Below are 8431 nucleotides of genomic sequence, written 5' to 3'. Positions count from 1 at the left end.
AAAGCAAATGTCTACAACAATATTATAATTCCTTCAACTGATACGATCAGGATTGGACACACACACACACACACTCAGCTGTCCTTGTTCAGACCTTACATTTACTTCCATTCATTCAGGACAGCCTAACCCCCAACCTTTAACCAACCTGAATTCACACCTTAACCCTAACCTAAACGTCTTTGTTGTTTGTTTGTTTTTTGAGAATCAAAAAATCTATGATTTCTCCCAGGAAAAACTCTTCTTTTCGTAATCATGAAGTAATGAGGGACTACTTAGTAACTACTCAGTATTATCTATGACTTTACTTAAGGAGGCACAAAAAGAGTAACGAATGATTGAGTAATCAGTAATCAATGAGTGTACTTGGTAACTACTCAGTGTTATGTTTCATTTAACTTGAAGTTCCACATAAACAGTAACTAATGTTTAAGTAATTACCAATTAATGAGTCGTCACTTTGTAGCGCTCAGCGGCTGGTTCAGAGTTAAACAGGAACAACTCACGAAGAAAGTGGTCAGTATGCTGATTCGTTGATGTTTCTGAACTAATAATTTTTAATGATTCATTAATGTACTAGTATGTTCTCAGTAATTCATCATTATCAATTATTAAGTCCTCAATTCAAAGTTATACCGAGATAACTCGTTTACGATTCATTCATTATCAAGTTGTTCCTGATTCATTCCTCACTCACTCATTTGTAACTACTTACATTTTTGTGGACCTTATTGTTCTCGACCGTTTTCTTAGTTCTTGACCTACGTAAATAAAACACAAAAAAAACGAGAGTCCCAACTTTATTATACGTAATTCTGTCTACTGTTATGTTGTTATTTCGGTAGAATGAAGTCCAGTCCGGAGGAACACAGTGTCCAAGACTGGCTGCCATATTATAATTCATTCATTCATTCATTTATTTATATTTGGTTTATTTTGCTAATTTTGCTCATTTTTCTGAAACAATTCTTCAAGACACATAATACACTTTTAACCACCAAGATAAACTTATATTTTATTTATATATTGAATTTCCTTCTATGATCCCTGTCATTTGATCTCAATATAAAGAACATCTGTAGAGGTGAAAGTGTATTACTGGCTTCATACATGACTAATAACGGCAATAAATCCCTCAACGTTGTCATGAATGGTCAACTTTTCAAATGGGACTATTGTCAGTACCTCCTTGTGCCAACTGTCCAGTGAGGGATGTCCTTAGAAAAAAAGATGTAGAATAGTTTTTCTTGCTATTCAAGAGTATTCCTATCAATTTAGTCATATGGGTGTGGGGTGCACTGTCCACTTAAGCTGCCAAAATAGAGGTGATAGCTCCGTGTTATAACCATTTAAGGTAACCACCTAATTTTTCTCTCCTCCAGAATTTTGTGTCTTTGCATATTTCCAAAATGTGTGAATATGTGTCCATTTCTGAATTGGCATTTAATACATTTAGGAGCGACCAAGACAAAGCCTGCCCCTTAATAATGCTCCATAATGAAAGCCTGTGTAATATTTTTAATTGTGTCTCTCTATCAATATCACAGCTCAGAATAGTATGTGGATCTTCCCTTACTGATGCCCAGATATGTCCAGCTGCAGCACAAGGCCCTGGTGCATGCTTCACCAGGGCCAGTGTAAAATTTGAATTTGAATTTCAGCAGTGCTACACATCCACCCCCAGTTTTGTTATTACTGTGCTCACACATTTTCTTGCTTAATTTTGAGTCGTGCTCTCCAAGCTTGCAAATGAAATTTAAATGTTTGCTGATGCTAAAATTGTGAGGCGCATTTTCACATTGGTATCAATGATTTCCATTGCAGATCGCGGTTACCTTGGCTAATGTTTGGCAGCTGGCTGATCTGTTTAAAGAAAACCTCCACTGTAACAAATCAGCCCACTGGGGTGAATAAAAGCAACACTCCTACATTATATAAGTTGACGCACCACTCGGTGATTAATGATGAAGTGAGAAATGTCCTCTGCTGCTAAGCAGTATCTTCATTAACAAAATTTAGACAACAAGTAGTGTTTGCCAGTCATTTATCTGGCAGAATAAAGTCAATTTTGTGGGTGTGGGTGTTGAAGCAAGAGAAGCAGCTGTGTCAAAGGAGCAATATGTCAGATAAAAGTAATTCAGCCTGGTAATTCAAGATGAGAGCGTTTATGTAATTGCAAAATGATACATTTCCTACCTGTGGCTCTCTTTTAAAAGGCAACGAGATGGAAAGTGAGACCTATACACACACATAAACATGCACATGTGCACACAAATGTTCAGAAAGTACAGAGAGTACTGTGGTGTTTCTTTGCACAACAATGGCAACAGAGGACCTGTAAGGCAATACTCTGTTAGAGTACAATAGGGTTCAGCAGTCACTGTGTTCAAGGTACACTGTGTAAGTGTGTGTGTCCTAGTGTGGGTTATGTTACAATATTCAATTGTGTAGCCATTTCAGAGGAGTTCAGAGGACAGTGATTCATCACGTCTCTTTCTTTTCTCAACAGGCTGCATTCACAGACACGCTGCGCCGTCATCGTCGCTGTATTTTTCTTTTTTGGAAAACTTTTAGTGAAGTTAAAGTATCATTGCCAGATACTGTCCAACCTAAGTGGGAAAATGCACCTGGAACCAGAGGTGCCCCCACTTGACCCTCAGATCAAATCCTCACAGAGATTACTCTATTATGTTTACTGGGGAAAAAAAAAAAAAAGGGGGGGGGGGGGGGGAAAGTGCTTTAAGCTTTTGACATACAGTCAGCAGGGAAGAAAAGCCAGGCACATAAACACGTGCACTGTTTATGATCAGATTTACTGTCGGCTACTCATCCAGGAGACACGCAACAAAAACACATCATGAAACATTTAAGCTTCCATACTGTACGCACACACTGTAGGTGCTTGTGCAACACACTGCAAAATGCTGAAGCACACAACTGCACGATGCCGCCTCTGTTTCCCAATGAGCCCAACAATGGCTGGGGCTGTTCTCTGATGCGCAGAGACATCGTCGAGCAGTTTCCAGGAGATATCTGTGGCGAGTCCCTTGGTATGCCCCCCCCCACCCCACACCCTACCCTCCTCCTCCCCACACACTTCTCCTCTTCATCCACAGAGCCTGGCCACTGCTGTCGTCAGGGCCCTCCGACGGGAGATAAAGAAAAAAAAAAAAGAAAGAAAGAAAAAAAGAGAGGCTGTTGTCGTCTCCTTGCAGGAGAGATGGACGCCTGTTTCTCTCCTCTCCTTTTTTTTTTACTGCCTCACTCGCTTCACACCCACAGAAGGGGAAGTGAAGGGGGAAGAGAGGATGGAAAACAACAGTGTGAAGAAAAGAAAGAGAAAGAAAGAAAGCTACACTGCGTGCTGTGGCGTTCCACCACACCGCCGATACCCCCCCTCCACACACACACACACACACACACACACACACTCTCTCTCTACTCTTCCTCCACCACCACCACCAGCGCCATCCACAGCACCCCCAGTAGAGAGAGAAAGAGCGAGAGAGGAGAGAAGAGAGGGGGGCCGGGGCCATGTGATACGCAGAGCATGCGGGCACAGCTTCACCCCCAGGCAGAATGAACGGGGGCCTGCTGTGTCTCTCCTGCATGATTAATCTGGCTGAGGGGCAGGAGGACTGCCACAGCCCTGCCTGCATTAACTCCCTACTCTCCAGGTCCGCATGAACACACACACACACACACACACACACACACACACACACACACTCACACACCAGCAGTGGAGGCATGGTCAGACACAGGTTGATATAGTGCTTCGTGTTGTTGAAGAATAGTGACTGGCACTGAAGTGGATTCCTATCGAGGATATCAGATTCTGGCCCCATTAAGTTTAACTGTATACTTGTCTTTTGCCAAGGGCGCCGTCTCACTGTCGTTCAGGCACTGACACGACACTAATCCTTCTGCATGTCGCCAAACTGTAAAGAGCACCATGGTGTGAGGCCGCTCGATAGTGTTGGTTTCTAGGTAGTTCTGGGTTTCTGTGACTCATCCTCCCATGTGACCTCTGTCTCCCAGGCAACATTGTGGATGTTTGCTGGTGCTGGTCTCATCTTTTGTGTAATTCATACGAGGCAGATGGTCCAGGAAATGTGGCTTACTCTTCAAAATTCTCCCAGACAAAGAGTATTTGGCATGTGATGGTCAAATTTTCAAATCACCGTGACAGCTTCTGAGGATCGCACAGCAGGCCTGTCATATTGTCTCACAGTATTACACTCAGCTAATGTAGACATGATACCGGAAAACAATGTATACTGTAACCCTGTACCCTCCCACGGCTGCTGGCAGGATAGACCGTCCTGGAACATCTGAGCTGTAAAGCAGGAAGTGTTGTGAGGACCGGCTATTGTGCAACAGCGGAGGAGACCAAGCATCAAAAGGCAGGCATAGGGTTAACATCCTGCAGTCCGCTCCACATTAACTGGAAAGGAATGAAGTGTCAAGCATGTTTTCGCCACAGCGAGACGGTCAAAAACCCTAGCCACCCTCCTCCTCCTCCTACTCCTCCTCCTCCTCCCACCAACCAGTCACCCCTCAAACCTTCTCCCCCACATCACCCACACGCCTCCCACTCCCAACAACCTCCCACAGCCATGACCAAATTATTTTCCAGCCTCCCGAGATTTGCCTTGCCAGACAAAAATCTGCAGCGCAGTCCTGATTCAGTGCGCAAGCACACTCAGCCTTCCCCTCTTCTCCTGAAGCCACAAAATCAGCCTTCTTTTCTACCAACTTGGCCTCTTCGTGTCCTTGCTTGACGAATAAACAAGTTGCCTTTCCGTGTGTTTACTTTCTTAAATTGAACAGTGGCTCGTCGAAGTGCTATCGTGCCGGAGTTACACGAATCTAAACGCAGGTATGCTGCTAACACAGGTGTCCAGGTTGGACGGGGCTGAATGAAAAGTGTTGAATGAGCAACAGTGACGAGCACGAGACAGAGGAAGAGGACGGACACTCGGTGATTGAGCGAATAAGTGAAAAGGGGGGAGCGGAATGAGAGTGAGGAGAGAGACAGAACGAGGGAGGGAGAGAGAAAATAAGCCCCACCAGTGAGCAGGCCACACAGCCCTGCCAAACTGCTTGAAAAAAAGCCCCCTCTGTTTTATTTATAGTGCGCTGTATCCATGGCAACCAGAGAGGTCAGGCAAGCTGGGCCTGCGCTTCACCCTGCTCTGGGGATTAGGATTTCACAGAGGTTCTCAGATGTGAGGAAGGTGGGCTAGAGCGGCTCGCTGCTCGCCAACGCAAGCCCTCCTGCCTTTTGGTGAAGTCTGGGCCCTCGGAGGGAGGAGAGGGGGAGCAGCAGAGAGTCATGGGAATACTGTGGGAACGGTGGTTTGTGGCGATGGGGCTGGGGAGGAAGGGGACTGGCACGGAGGGGAAATGCATGTTAGCAGTCGCATGCAGAGGCTGTTTTGATTAGGTACCGTCTGTCACACGCAGGCTTGCTGGAGTTTATGTTGTTTTTTTGGTTGGTTTCTTTGAGTCGAAGATCCAAAAAGGTTGTGCGAGGTCATGGGAAAGTTTCTTTTTTTGGCAAGTTACATTAAACTGTTATATACATTAGATTAATGTCACTGGTTATACGTGAATATATAAGTAGAAGTGAATGAAATTGAGTTGTTTTCTTTGCCCTGTTCTCACTATCACTTTGCCAAGCCGTTTCTAAGAATTGAGGCTAATTTACCCCCTTCCTTTTTAAAAAAAAAAAAAAAAAAATTGTGGGTTTCTTATTTTCATCCCAAGAAACACTCCTTCCAAAACAGCTAAGCCAGTTGGAATGAAGAACTGGGATGAGAGAAGCAGAGAGAGCGAGCGAGTGAGTTACAGAAGAGACGAGGGAAAAGCTGATTGCCCTCCAGGAAATGCATGGTGTGACTACAGCAGAGACCTCCAGATTCCTCCTGGGGCAGAGGACGTGCGTTGCTAGGAGAATACTCTTTCAGGGAGCATGTGTGAAAGGACCTTAAGAGCCATGGAGAGAAAAAAAACCTGTAGTCCGTCATCATCGGGGACTAGTAATGACTTCCCCTGTCTCTAGGGGGCACCATCAGCACCTGAGTCACAGGACCAACTGAGCCAGCTTTCCCTCACTGGAACTGTGACCAATCCAACATTGGTGGCTGCCAGGAATAGGCACATGATCGTTGTAGCTGCCTCCGAGGTGATCAGTTTGTCCTCCTTAGAGCCGAGGACGGTTTATGAGGGGGGTGGAGGACAAGGCGAGGCAAGGCGTTCGAGTCGCTAGGAAAGCTAGCCAAGTTTGCGCGGCGCCAGTCGTCAGCAGCTGGTTTTAGATGGTGAAGAGTTTCTGCTTTGGAGTGAAACAAACCAAAATAAAGTGAGTTGGAAAAGTTTTGAGGTTCAGTACCAAGCATGTTGTTGCAGAGACTCAACAGGGAGACAAAGGGAAGGAATATCAACGCCGAGTTCAGAGATCAGGGAACAACGATAGCGCCAGATTACAGAAAAATGTTCCCACACATACCTGGGCATAAGTGTCCACACAGAGAGGTAGATAACAGAGAGTGGCAGATAAGGGGGTTATTTATTCAATAAAAATAACCATTCAGGTGAGTGAAGACCTTGATATGTGAAGCTCCACCACTTTAAACTTTAAACCACCACAAAACTCACTTTTGCCAACTACTGAAATTACTCGGTTATTGTGTGTATTTTTTATTGTCAATCTATGAATTGAGAGCTTGGAGTTGTCAGACCTGTAGCTCATGGAAAATGCCCCCCTGAAACACCATTCAATTATATATAATGGTCCATCATGCTTCTTTAACTCAGACGGAGATGAGTGGTTAACCTTAGAACCTGGATCCGAGTTTGAGATGTGATGTATACATTTCCTTTGATTGTTCAATACTTCAGACTTTTTGCGGCACAATAACCTAAATCAGATTTAGTGGAAACTGACACAGGATGTGGAGGATGAATATTTTAATACTTTGGAGACTTAAGGTGAAGAAATCTCTTTTTATCACCTATTTGTGTTTGGCCCTTGCCAGTGTTGTCATGCTCAATATAAAATGATATTACAGTGGCCAGTGTAAGGTATGTTCATCCTATTTCAGCCTGGCACTATACTAATCTGTCTCTGCAGCATACTGTAGCAATGCAGATGCAATATAGTGTCTCTGTGAGCAATAAGAAGACTATACGCTATAGGTCGTAATGATATTAACACTCAACCAGGTTCACGGGAACTGAGTTATGCTGCACATTACTGCAAATGGTTTTCGGGGGAGTCTGTCTGTGTGTCCTTCAGTCCTGCAACCAGAGCACCCAGGATCAAGGCCCTCTATTGACTCACAGCCCACCTGCTCCAGGCTGCTGTTCTGCAGCTGACCCTGCAGTCTGACCTCCCTGTGCAAGAAAATTTTAATCCACCACATTTATTTATTTATTTATTAAGATGCAGAAAAGAGATGATGTGATTTGTTTTTTTCTGTTTCTGTTGTGAACAGCTGTTGGTGTTTATGCCTGGGAATGATCCTCTGTGTTGCACAGGAACTGATACGTTACCAGAAGCAACAGCAGCAGGTTCTTTGAAATCCATACAAGAAGATCTCAGCAGTTAGCACGAGCGCTAATGGCCGCCTCGGCTGAACGGAAAGAAAAGAAACTTAAATTCAATGGAAAAAGAGTTTCTCAGATATTCTTTCGAAACCAAACAGCAGGAAAGACCTTGCAAAGCATTGTGTGTACAAAGAACAAGGGTGTTTTATTATGTGTTTCTACTGGTGTCTACTCTGCTGATCCATCAAGGCTCAGAAATATTGTTAACAGAGTGACAACGCTTTTATGTGTGAGTGCTCAGCAGCGCGGGGGGATGAGGCAGTGGTTTGGGGGTCTGAGGGGCAACAAGGTGATGCAGATCCAATTACTGGAATACACATAAGGTTCTTTTGTGCGCCAAGTCTTTCTGATAAGTGGAGCCCCTCATATCTACTCTTACTGAACATGCATAGCTCTGTGGAAGCAACTTGATACAGATAGAGCCGGCAGCGCTGCACCGGTTCGACAGCATTCACCTTACTTCATTTAAAACCCAAGAGTTCTCTTCACTTACGGATTTATTCTTCTACTCACACCAACTTTTTGAAACTATTTGAAAATCTGTGATCTCCAGGTTACAGTCTTTCTTTAAAGTTTTAATATTTTGTTCGATCTTTTTCATTTATTTATTTATCTTTATTGGTTCATGCTCAGGAAAGGATTGATTAAAAAGAGTTTTTTAAACTCGTAATTAATTTCACACATGCTTACGGGGGACTAATATTTGGAAATAAAGTAGAGGCGAGTACAGGTCTTAAAAATGGCTTAAAAACTTATGTAGATACTGCCTACTTCTCTTTTTATTCTATTTCTATCTATTATTCCTCTTTATATTCCT

This window comes from Pagrus pagrus (genome assembly GCF_965226575.1).
Source record: "Pagrus pagrus genome assembly, chromosome: 14".
Lineage (NCBI taxonomy): Eukaryota > Metazoa > Chordata > Actinopteri > Spariformes > Sparidae > Pagrus > Pagrus pagrus.
Note: the sequence above shows the minus strand (reverse complement) of the source record.